The following is a 13,092-nucleotide window of genomic DNA, read 5'->3' as shown; positions in this document are numbered from 1 at the left end:
TGTATATTATATCCTTTTTTCTTTACTAATAGAAAAAATTAGAGTTCATTAAAAATACAACTTTGCATCTCGGTTTTTTCATTTGCTATTATAAATATTTCCCAATGGCCTATTTTTCAAAACGTTCTAATTTTAAAATGACTGTGTGTAATCGTGTGGGGATACATAACTTGGATGACTAACCACTCCTTTATTTGTGTGCCTCCACACATGTATGGAGAGTGAACATGTATTGCTGTCCCCCTCGTAGTAAATCTTGTTACCACGAAGATCTTTGTTCCTAACACCTTTTCCTACATTAGGGCTGTTTCCTTAGGATTGATTCCAGGAGTGTTACTGCTGCATCCAAATGTATGAACATTTGTAAGGCCCTTGACTTGTCTCATTGAGTTGTTTACAAAAGGACTGTACCAATTTACACTTCCACTTACAAAGGATGAGAGAGCCTCTATTAAAATGTTTAAAGGCCGGGTTTTTCAGAGCTCTTATAAATCATTGGCTACAAGAGGCTGACTTAGGTTTGTCATATGGTCATAGTCATCTCAAAATAAATAAATATGCATTTTCTATAGCTATAAAAACATGGCATGCGCAGACTGCTAAACAACCACAAAGTAACTTTGATTAAAGGAGGAAACTGGTCTACTTGTTGAAAGTGTGGTAATGAGATAGTTTCCACCCAGCCGGGAAGCGCGGCCCGGAGGGGGAGGGGAGCCTGCATTTCTTCATGCCTCTACCCATCCTGAAGAAGGTAGAAAGGAACAGGTCAGCGTTCTCTTCGTTTACTTTGTAATTTTTTTTAAAGCTGAATATTTCATTTGTTTCCATATGCCTGAGTTGATGATGCCAAAATACGGTTGAAAACTAGCAGAAAAGTTCTCGTGGCAGGGGTTTCCTGTAAACAAACCCCATACTACTGGGTAAGAGAGGATTAGAGCAGAGCCATTTTAGCTGCAACTCCAAATTCTATTTTGTTTCCTTGGGGACATGCTGTTTTTATTTGTGGGCTTCAAATAAAACTGCTGCAGAAACTTTATTTCTGTTCAGAGCATTCTTATTTTCTTTAAGGAATATATCCTATCAGTTACAAATCTTTGTAGAAAATTCAGCTGTATTGCTTTGGAGAAGTTTATGTGTCAGTTTTGTGTTTTTTTTTTTTTGAGTCAAGAAAAAAGGAAAAACTCACTACTGTTATGTTTATATGAGGGCAAAAAAAAAAAAAAAAAAAAAGAGAAGGAAGTTGATAATTCTTAGCATGACGGTCTTTAAAATCCAGCATCTGAATTTTTAATTCCTCCCTCCCCTCCTTTTTTAAGAAATAGTACAGGAAAGATGGTCTTATTACCCTTGTTCGCATTTCACTGTTTTCACCCCACTCAACCAGGACGAAGTCTTTCCTCAAAGCAAGTGGGAACAAAACATAATCTCTTAAAATATTTTTAAGAGAACATGCTGACTTGGTCTTTGTTAAAAAAAAAAAAAAATCAACAAAATGTGCTAACCACATTAAAAAAAAAGTTGTTCAAGGAGTCAAAGGGATTAGCCCTCATTGAAGGGCTGTTTGAGAACAGGCAGCCTTCCGGGGCGAATCCTGGCTAACGTCATTTTGGCGGACGTTTATTGCGTGATCGCCATGTGCCAGGCACCGTTTTAAGGCTTCATGGTGATGAGGGCATTTAACCCTCGGGACCACCCATTCTGCAGGTGAGGCTGGGAAGCAGGTGAGGCCAAGGCCCTGGTCTCCCAGCGGCTGAGGGCGGCGCAGGATTTGAGTCCCGGCGGTCTCTGGAGACTGGGTTCTGAGAAAACCCGCTGTGTGAGTGCTGGGGGACCGCATAAGCCCTCCGCTAGAAGCGGTGAAGACGCTTTGGGCCAACTCAGTTCCGAGCGCCAGTGTAGACGCGTGGCTTCAGGTTGTCCAGTAAGCCGGTCAGGGGTGTGGCTCTGATCCTAATCTCATCTCCGGTCTTCCCCAGTCTCAGGGCCCTGTGGGAGGGTGTCGTTGAGGAGGACACACCTACCTGGAGCTCGTCGGTTTCACCTCCGTCTCTGCGGTGGGGTCGTCCACACCTTCCCTCTGTTTCCTCCTAGGCCTGGCTCGACCTCCGCTTTGGAGAAGGTGCCCCAGGAACACTGAAGGGCAGGTCGTCTCCCACCTTCTATGAGGATTGCCCAACTCAAGGTATACCCTTCAAAGAATTCCACTTGCTTTGTCTACACTGGGCGATCTAGCTGATGATTGAGCGACTCAAGTTCTGGAGGAGACGGATCCGGGTTCAGACTTGATCTCTCCCTTCCCTACTCTGAACACCCTCTGGTATAAGAGCCCTGGCAGGTCCCTGCGCGGGTGAAGGACGCGTCTGTGGGTGTCCGCCCTGGTGTTCAGAGCGGGCATGTTCTGCGGCCGCGGGCGATGATCGTGATCATAATAGCGTGACTTAATTGAGCGCTGTGTGCCACCCCCCACTTTCCCCACCCTGCGCCCGTTACCACGAGTGAGGGCTTGCTTATTCCTCCCAAATTCACTTGTCAGCGAGTACTATTTTTTAAATTTTATTTTTATATTTTAATTAATTATTTAATGCATTTATTGAGACGGAGTCTTGCTCTGTCGCCCAGGCTGGAGTGCAGTGGCGCCATCTCAGCTCACTGCAACCTCCACTTCCCGGGTTCACGCCATTCTCCTACCTCGGCCTCCTGAGTAGCTGGGATTACAGGCGCAGGCCACGGCCAGGCTGTATTTTTAGTAGAGACGGGGTTTCTCCTGACCTCAGGTGATCCACCCCGTCTGCCTTGGCCTTCCAAAGTGCTGGGATTACAGGTGTGAGCCATTGCACCCGGCTATTTATTTTATTTTATTTTTTTAAGATGGAGTCTCAAATACAAAAAAATAATTTTTGTATTTTTATTAGAGACAAGGTTTCACCATGTTGGCTAGGCTGGTCTCAAACTCCTGACCTCAAGTGATCCACCCACCTTGGCCTCCCAAAGTGCTGGGATTACAGGCGTGAGCCACCGCGCCTGGCCTATCTATGTATCTATCTATTTTTTGAGACAGAGAATCGCTCTGTTGCCCAGGCTGGAGTTCAGTGGTGCGATCTAAGTTCACTGCAACCTTTGCCTCCCGGGTTCAAGCAAGCGATTGTCCTGCCTCAGTCTCCTGAGTAGCTGGGACTATAGGTGCGTGCCACCACACCCGGCTAATTTTTTGTATTTTTAGTAGAGACAAGGTTTCACCTTGTTATCCAGGATGGTCTCGATTTGACGTCGTGATCCGCCCACGTCAGCCTCCCAAAGTGCTGGGATTACAGGTGTGAGCCACCGCACCCGGCCTATTAGTTTTTATTTTTATTTTTTAAATAAATTGAGATGGGGTCTCATTATGTTGCCAGGGCTGATCTTGAACTCCTGGACTCAAGCAGTCCTCCCGCCTCGGGCTCCCAAAGTGCTAGGATTACAGGCTTCAGCCACCATGCCTGGCTAAATTTTGTATTTTTTGTAGAGATGGCGAAGGGGGGGGGGGTCTCGCTATGCTGCCCAGGTTGGTCTTGAACTCCTGAGCTCAAGTTACCTGCCCACCTCAGCCTCCCAAAGTGCTGGAATTACAAACGGGACCCACTGCGCCTGACCATTAGGGTGTGCTATTATCCCCATCTGTAAAATGGGGAAAATGGAGTCAAAGAGAGTTCAGAGGAAGCCCCAAAGCGGCACATCTGGGGAATCGAGTTTTGGTTTGAACCCAGAGAGCCATTTTTTTTTTTTTTTTTTTTGAGACGGAGTCTTGCTCTGTCACCCAGGCTGGAGTGTAGTGGCCGGATCTCAGCTCACTGCAAGCTCCGCCTCCCGGGTTCCCGCCATTCTCCTGCCTCAGCCTCCCGAGTAGCTGGGACTGCAGGCGCCCACCACCTCGCCCGGCTAGTTTTTTGTATTTTACGGGGTTTCACCGTGTTAGCCAGGATAGTCTCGATCTCCTGACCTCGTGATCCGCCCGTCTCGGCCTCCCAAAGTGCTGGGATTACAGGCTTGAGCCACCGCGCCCGGCCCAGAGAGCCATTTTCAAGAGCTCAGCCCTGACCTGCTGCGGGGTCACCGCTCCTAGGTGCTACTTTCTACTCTGGGAGACTTGGATTCCGACTCTACGGGGGGATCTCGAAATGGGGTATGGTGTGCTTGCCCCAGAGTTAATGCCCAATCAGTGATCGTTATTATTATTGTTTTCCTAAGGCCAAGGTCAACCACTTAGGACAGAAAAGAATGGTATGAGTCAGCATGGCTTTTGGCGCTGGATCTGGGCTGGAACCCCACTTTCTTCTAGTTGTAGATCTTCAAGTAAGAGAATTAAGTCAGAAAGTTAACCTCAGGCCCCAGTTTCCTCATCTGCAAATGGATTTAAGCATGAAAGTTATCAGGAGAACTAAGTAACACCATAATATAAATCAGCTTTGGAGCTGAGAGTGGCACATAGCGGGGCTGCAGTAAATCGTTTTGTTTTTTCCCTTTTATTATTATTACTGTTTTGAGGCAGAGTCTCTGTTGCCCAGGCTGGAGTGAAGTGGCTCAATCTCTGCTTACTGCAACTTCCGCCTCTGGGTTTCAAGCGATTCTCCTGCCTCAGTCTCCCAAGTAACTGGGATTACAGACATGTACCACCATGCCCGGCTAATTTTTGTATTTTTTAGTAGAGACAGGGTTTCACCATGTTGGCCAGGCTAGTCTGGAATTCCTGACCTCATGTGATCCTCCTGCCTTGGCCTCCCAAAGTGCTGGCCTCCCACCGAGCCTGGTCTGTTTTTCCCCTTCTTATCCCTCCTCTTCTCCTCCCCATTCTTCCTATTTTATTTATTTATTTTATTTTTTGAGAGTATCGGCCAGGCTGGAGTGCAGTGGCCCAAACACTGCTCACTGCAGCCTCGACCTCTTGGGCGCAAATTATCTTCCTGTCTCAGCCTCCCGAGTAGCTGGGATTATAGGCACGTGCCACCAAGCCCGGCTAATTTTTATTTTTATTTTTATTTTATTTAAGACAGAGTTTCACTCGTTTTGCCCAGGCTGGAGTGCAGTGGCGTGATCTCGGCTCACTGCAACCTCTGCCTTCCGGGTTCAAGTGATTCTCCTGCCTCAGACTCCTGAGTAGCTGGGATTACAGGCGCCTGCCACCACTCCTGGCTAATATTGTAATAATTTTTGTATTTTGTAGAGACAGGGTTTCACCATGTTGTCCAGGCTGGTCTTGAACTCCTGGACTCAAGCAATCCGCCGGCCTCGGCCTCCCAAAGTGCTGGGATTACAAGCATGAACCAGCCACTGCGCTCAGCCCTCTTCTTACTATTATTATTATTATTACTGTTATGGTTGTAAAAGTACCTGAAATAGATACATTTAAATATCTGAGTGATTTCGGCAAAGGAGAGAGACCCTGTGTTACTATTTTAGGAGTGCTCTTGACTGTGTCAACCCGTTTAATACGCCACTTACTAACTGAGCCAGGTCATTTTGCTCAAATTATTCAGAGCTCTCAGGCCCATTCAGAATGAAATCCAAAATCTTTATCATGGCCAGAAAGATCCGTGCAATCAAAATGCACCATCCCCATCCTAATTTCCTGGCTTGTCTCTACACCAACCACAATGCCATGCTGGCCTCCTTGCTGTTCTTTGAAACACTGGGCGCACTTTGCTTCAAGGACTTCGCTTGCCTGTCCCTGAGCCTGAAATGCTCTTCCCCTAGAACCTCTGTGGCTCCCACTGTCACCCCCTTCAGATCTTTATTTAGATATGTCTATGATGAAGCCTTTCAGGGCCAATCTGTTTAACATTGCCCTCACCATCCCTCCACTCTGTAGCCCCTTTGCCCCTTGTATTTCTCTCCATAGTACTTATTATAATATCTAACAGACTATAATATCAAATGTTAACTCCATGAGGATAGGCATTTTGATCTGTTTGGTTTCCTGTGGCATCTCCAGTACCTAGAACAATGCCTGGTACGTGGTGGGTGTTTACTATGTACGTGTCACATGAGAGAATAAAAAAAACGAGTGTATTAAAGAATCCAGGAGCCGGGCAAGGTGTGTCATGCCTGTAATCCTAGCACTTTGGGAGGCTGAGGCGGGTGGATAGGCTGAGGTCAGCTTGGCCAACATAGTGAAACCCTGTCTCTACTAAAAATACAAAAAATCAGCTGGGTGTGGTGGCAGGCGCCTGTAATCCTAGCTACTAGGGAGGCTGAGGCAGGAGAATCACTTGAACCCGGGAGGCAGACGTTGCAGTGAGCTGAGATCACACCATTGCACTCCAGCCTGGGCAACAAGAGCGAAACACCGTCTCAAAAAAAAAAAAAAAAAAAAAAATCCAGGGAGGCCAGGAGCAGTGGCTCACACCTGTAATCAATCCCAGCACTTTGGGAGGCCAAGGCGGGCAGATCACTTGAGGTCAGGAGTTGGAGACCAACATGGTGAAACCCCGTCTCTACTAAACATTTAAAAATCAGCCAGGTGTGGTGCATGCTTGTAATCCCAGCTACTCAGGAGGCTCAGGCAGGAGAATCGCTTGAACCCCAAAGGTTTCAGTGAGCTGAGATCGCGCCACTGCACTCCAGCCTGGGCGACAGAGTGAGACTTTGTCTCAAAAAAAAAAAAAAAGAAAATCCAAGGAGCACAGAACAGCTAAGTATTGGGACAGCTAAATATTGATTGGAGCACTTACTGTGTGTTGACCATTCCACAACATGGAGGAAACCGGTCTTCCCTTGGAAAAGCCTCCACCCTATACAGGTGGTAAGAGAAACAATATACCCAGGGCTAGGCATCATGCAGACAGTGTCATAAAGGAGGCATTGAACAAAGGAGAGAGTAACTGAAGGAGGTGGCATTTGGAGTGACCTTGAGGCTGATTAGGGTGGTTACAGGTTGATGTTTATATATATGGCATATATGTTGGGGGATTGGGTGGCAGGGGAGGGGTGTAGGCTGTTGGAATAGAGCCAAGAGAGGAGTAAGTATAGAATGGTTTATCAAATGTTTATCCAAAAGCAGGATATGGAACTAGTAAACATTTTATTCCTAAGTTTTTGTGCTGCACAGTAATTAACACAGTGGGGTTTTTTTTTTTTTTTTTTTTTTGAGAGGGAGTCTCTCTCTGTTGCCCAGTGGCGTGATCTCAGCTCACTGCAACCTCCACCTGCCGGGTTCAAGTGATTATCATGCCTCAGCCTCCCAAGTAGCTGGGATTACAGGCGTACGCCACTACGCCCAGCTAATTTTTGTATTTTTATTAGAGACGGGGTTTCACCATGTTGGCCAGGCTGGTCTCAAACATCTGACCTCAGGTGATCAGACCACCGCCGCCTCCCAAAGTGCTGAGATTACAGGCGTGAGTCACTGCACCCGGCCTGTTGTCTATATTATATATACATATTTTTCTGAGACGGAGTCTTGCTCTGTCACCCAGGCTGGAGTGCAGTGGCACGATCTTGGCTCACCGCAACCTCTGCCTCCCGGGTTCAAGCGATTCTGCTGCCTGTCTCCTCAGTAGCTGGGATTACAGGTGCCTGCCACCGCACCCAGCTAATTTTTTTTTGTATTTTTAGAGGAGACGGGGTTCACCATGTTGGCCATGGCTGGTCTTGAACTCCTGACCTCATGATCCGCCCACCTTGGCTTCCCAAAGTGCTGGGATTACCGGTGTGAGCCACCGCACCTGGCCTGTTGTCTATATTCTAAAATTTGGATATGGTATGTTTTATGTGGCCATTTTCTTTTGATGAACATGTAGGTTGTTTCTAGCCTTTCACTATTGTAAACGGTGCTGCATCCTTGTGTATGCTTTCTGCATGAGTGATAATTCTCTAGGATACTGTAATTATATGCTTGTCTATTTTTTTGTGCTTTAATTTATTTAATGTCTATGTTTTCTGTTAAAATATAAGCTCCATGAGGGAAGGAATCCAATTTGTTTTGTGCCTCACTCTTGAATTACTATCTAGCTAAGTGCTTGGGAGAAAGGAGTGGTCAATAAATATATATTCAGTGAATCAGGCTGAAAGATTGGCTGGGACCGTGGTGTGGTTCTTGTATCCCAAGAGAGGGAGCTTGACTTATTTTGGAAAAGTAAAATTTTTTTTGGGAGAATTTCACACAAAGCAGTAGCAGGATGGTTATTAGTGGAATTTAGGAAAAAGTATTCTGGACTAGAAAGAAGGCAGGTACAGGAGAAGCGATTATGAGATTATTACACAGGCCAGAAGGAAACAAAGAAACATGGGTGGTGAGAATAGAAAGGAAACGGTACATTTCAGAGAGATTAGAAGGATAGGATTTGTGAGATTTACTAACTAGCTATGAGGTGTGAAATAAAGAAGGCATAGAAGGAAAGTTGATATCTAGCATAGAACATTTTAATTTTACAAACATTTATTCTCTCCCAGCTCCATGGAAAAGGCACTCACTAATTGCTGTTGGTATATTAATTTGTATTACCTTTTCTTCCCCGCTTTCTTTTCTTTTTTTTTTTTTTTTGAGACAGGGTCTGTGGCCCACGCTGGAGTACAGTGATGCCATCTCGGCTCACTGTAGTCGTGACCTCCCCGGGATCAAGAGATCCTTCCACCTCAGCCTCCTGAGTAGCTGGGACCACGGGTGCCAGCCACCATGCCCAGCTAATTTTTCATAGAGACAGGGTTTCGCCACATTGCCCAGGCTGATCTTGAACTCTCGGGTTCAGGTGAACGCCTTGGCCTCCCAAAGTGCTGGGATTATAGGCATGAGTCCCGGTGCCCGGCTTCCTTTTCAAAAGAGATTTCAGCTGGGCATGGTGGCTCACGCATGTAATCCCTGTGCTTTGGGAGGCCGAGGCAGGCGGATCACCTGAGGTTAGGAGTTCCAGACCAGCCTGGCCAACCTAGCGAAACCCTGTTTCTACTGAAAATACAAAAAGATTAGCCGGGCGTGTTGGCGGGCGCCGTAATCCCAGCTACTCAGGAGGCTGAGGCAGGAGAATTGCTTGAAATTATAGATGGAGGCTGCAGTGAGCCAAGATTGCGCCATTGCACTCCAGCCTAGGCAGTCAGAGCGAAACTCCGTCTCAAAAAAAAAAAAAAAAAAGATTTATAGTCTGTTAGAGTCTGGTGAGGAAGAGGGTCCTGTACACAGGTATACCAAGAACTCAAGGGAGTGACACAGGTGGGAGGAAACTAGCCCTCAGGCAACCAAGTGAAACACTGTATTGCTGTTCCAGAATGTGGGGAGGGGAGGACAGTGGGTTGAGGACATTTCAACCTTGCCCCAGAGCCACACATGACTGACTGGTAAACATCCTGGAAATAGGGGGTCGAGAAATATGCATCAGTGTCAATTTTTAGAATTGAGGAAATTTAGGTTGGTGTTAAAGGGGGAGTCTGACTTTGTGTTCAGTTGGTGCATTGGCTTTACTGTAGTCGGGAAAGTGGGGAAGCAAATTATTAGCTGTGTGACCTCAGGCAGGTTACTTAATGATCCTGAGCCTTAGTTTTCACTTTTCTCTCTCTTTTTTTTTTTTTTTTTTTTTTTGAGATAGGGTGTCACTCTCTCGCCCAGGCTGGAGTGCAGTGGCGTGATATCAGCTCACTGCACCTCCACCTCCCTTTGTATTTTTTTAGTAGAGACAGGGTTTCACCACGTTGGTCAGGCTGGTCTGAACTGCTGACCTCATGATCCACCTGCCTTAGCCTCCCAAAGTGCTGGGATTACAGGCGTGAGCCACCGCACCCAGCAGGACTCCAACTTCTTAGAGTTTGTCATGTCCTCTTTGTTAAACCAGGATGGGGTCTTTAGGAGATAACTAGTATCTCTTGGGAAAGAAAGACTTAGTTGACGTTCGATGGTTCCTTTGGTTTTATTTCCGTTTCATTTAGTGACTTCCCAGTGCTCGTGGAATAAAACCCAGAGTCTTAGCATGGTCCACCAGATCTTGCCAGCCATGTTCTCAGGACTTTTGTTTTGTTGTTGTTTTTTGAGACAGGATCTTACTCTGTTGCCCAGGCTAAAGTACAGTGGCACAATCTTGGCTTATTGCAGCCTCTGTCTCGCTAGCTCAAGTGATCCTCCTGCCTCATTCTCCTGAGTAGCTGGGAGTATAGGCACACAACGGCTAATTTTTTATTTTTTTGTAGATATGGGGGTCTCGCTATGTTGCCCAGGCTGGTCTCAAACACCTGGACTCAAGCACTATTCCCACCTCACACTTCCAAAGTGCTGGAATTACGAATTACAGACGTGAGCCATCTCACAAGCCATCTCGCCCAGCCGGGGACTTTGTTTTTATTCTAAGACGCATGAGGGCTGTGTTATCGGGAATTTTGTTTTTATTCTAAGATGCATGAGGGCATGACATAACCAGACGACGGCTTTTGAAAAGGTCAGTTGTGGCCACTTAGAATGGGACTGCCTACATTTCTGCCCTGTAAACACAGGGACCTTGCATGCAGAGACAAATCAGCAGCTGGAAATGTGTTTTGGGAGTTGAGGGGAGAGTTCCAGGTGGGAAATATGTACATTTAGGAGCTTTCCAAATATTGATGGCATGTTGAACCTTCGGACTGGATAAAATCACATGAATAAGAAAGTGTTGCTAGCATTGGGCATGTCAGCACCTGGAAGTCAAGGAGAAGAGTCTAAAGAAGGAGCCACGGGGTCTGGGAGGGAGCAGCCAGAGAGGACTAACGGAGATCAGGAGAGCATGGGGATCCAACTGCAAGGCAGAAAAGAGCTCTATCAAGTGTTGCAGATGTGGCAAATACCAGGGAACAGTGAACTGGTCACTGATATCCTGCTGCAACGAGAGTCAAATCTCCGGTCTTCACATGGGCCTGCCTTGATTTCTTGCTCCTCTGTCCCTACCCTGTCTTCATTCCATGGCCCCCAGACACACTGGCTGCCCGCCAGTTCTTTCTCCAAGCTTGGCTCTCTTCCTCTCTGGTCCTTCTCCCCTTCTGTTCCCTCTGAATGAATGGAACCCTCTCCATCCTGGTATGATTTGCCACCTGACTTCCTGGAGGGTCTCTGCTCCTCAGGGAGCCTCAATTTAAAACAGCAGGCTTTTCCCCTCTCCTATGACCCAGTCCCAGTAGGTTGCAAATATAACTACCGGTGTGTTGTCTGTTTCCCTCCAGAAGATAAGCCCCAACAGGACAAGGAATTCATTTGTTTTGCTTACTGCTCTATCTCCCATGCCTAGAACAGTGCCGGGGCCCCCAAAACTCTGGGCTCACAAGCTCTGTAGTGTGTCTCATTTCATTCTCCAGAGTCTTGAAGAAATGTGACTACTACTTATATAAGTAACACAAACAATTATTTTAATTGTCTTCTTCATCATCTTCATCATTTCCCTTTTATAGATAAGGAAACTGAAACCCAAGAGAGATTAAATAATATTCTAGGCCTATGCAGCTCTCCAGAGGTAGAATTTGAGTATCTGAGCCCAAGTTATTGGAGAGAAAATGTTCATAACCAGGACACTATGTCAGAGCCTCCCCCTCTCCTCCCCCTCCCAGAGAACCAGGGAGTTTAAACCACTCTCAGAAAGAACAGAAGCCAAGTTCTTGAAGAGAATGAGAAAAGGGGTGCTAGGCTAGGGGAACCCCAGGGCTGAAGGCTCTAGGTCAGAGAGAAGGCTGGAGTTCAGATGCCTAAGTGAAGGGCTTGCCAGGACTTGAGGCTGGAGTTAGGCAGGGGCCAGATCTGCAGGGCTGGTGGGGCAAGCTATGGAGTTTTTCTTCCCTCAAGGCAATAGGAAGCCATTAAGGGGTAGTGAACTTATTTGATATGCATGGTAAAAGACTTGGGTCTTTCTGGGTAAAAATCTTGGATTATAGGTAGAGAAAGCATTAAGGGAAACCTAGAAAGGAAGAAATTTGGAGAAACCTGTACATACAGTACTGTCTGTGTCTGGAGGAGAACATGTGGTGGCACTGACACCCTTTTTTCCCTTGCATTTGGGCCCCCATGCTCTCCTGAGGTCCCTCAGACCTTACTGCCTGCTCCTTCTCAGTCCCCTTTGCTCTCTTTCTCTTCTCCTTGACTTCCGGGCGCCGAACCACCCTAGGGCCCAATACTAGCACCTCTTTTGGGCAATTTTATCCAGTCTGATGACTCAACATGCCATCAGTATTTGGAAAGCTCCTAAATGTGCATGATTCTCACCGGGCACTTGCCCTTCCCAACGCATTTCCAACAACAGACTCCATGTTCACGTGCATGGCACCTGCCAGTGGCACCTTGGTGTAGGCTTTTGTTACAGATAAAGGTAAATGGACACAATTGAGACATATGAGGGTTTGCTGACAGATGCAAGGTCTGTGTACGGTGGAGTAGGGTGGAGATTAAATATCCTGATTAGATTTTAAGATTTTGGCTGGAGATTATAATGATGATTGAATTTCAATTAATGTTAGTTACCTTCTTCTTCCCCTCCATCCCTCATTCCAAAGCTACCCGTTTGGAATATCTGATGAAGGCAGAAAACTTTAAAGAGGTGTTCCCAGTGTTGTGTTTTGTGTGCCATTTTTAAGGGAGTTTACATTAACATTTTGAGTGAAGGTAATTTCAGAAAACGATCCAGAATATTAGGAGTCATGAGTTGTGTTTGCAGTGGGGGAGGGCACTCATCAAACGCACCAATGGGACAAATCCAGTTAAAAAATGCTGTCAACCTTATCAAGATTGACTAATCCAATCAAGTTGGGAGGGTACTAAAACCTTTATTTAAATTGAGCCTTATTCTTGACCCCTCCCTTTTTGGTGTGCTTATAAAAACCAGCAATCACATCTCTTCCAGTATTGTTTAGAGCCAGGTAGAGTGAAGTCCTGTCCTAGAGAGTTATCAGGTTCCAGACCCTGCCTTCTCTTCTGAAAGGTAAGTTCTGCTATATATATATACACATATATATATATATATGTTTTTTAATTGTATATTATTGTGATACTTTACAGAGGAGTGAGTTGCATGGGATCAAAAAACTTAATAGAAAAGAGAGCAATGTGTTGCTCCTTCGAGCTGTTTGTTATTCCTACTTACTTCAGTGCATTCAGTCTTGTTCAAAGGGCCGTCCCTGTTTCCT

At 46.2% G+C, this 13,092-nt stretch overlaps 1 protein-coding gene across 3 annotated transcripts in view; it reads left to right on the top strand.

Moving 5' to 3' along the window:
- Nucleotides 1–644: 644 nt before the first annotated feature.
- ZNF217 (zinc finger protein 217) overlaps nucleotides 645–13,092 on the top strand; it is a 43,265-nt gene continuing 30,817 nt past the window's right edge. The window contains exons 1-2 of one of the 3 annotated variants that reach the window (XM_005569371.4): nucleotides 645–765; nucleotides 2,092–2,182. The gene's annotated coding sequence lies outside the window, so the exon portion shown is untranslated. Of the gene's footprint in view, nucleotides 766–2,091; nucleotides 2,183–12,810; nucleotides 12,888–13,092 lie in introns of those variants that run through there. The other 2 variants (XM_005569374.4, XM_074005574.1) reach the window with 2 other exon arrangements.

Source organism: Macaca fascicularis, chromosome 10 (assembly GCF_037993035.2).
Source record: "Macaca fascicularis isolate 582-1 chromosome 10, T2T-MFA8v1.1".
Classification (NCBI taxonomy): domain Eukaryota; kingdom Metazoa; phylum Chordata; class Mammalia; order Primates; family Cercopithecidae; genus Macaca; species Macaca fascicularis.
This window is presented reverse-complemented; position numbering and strand designations above follow the sequence as displayed.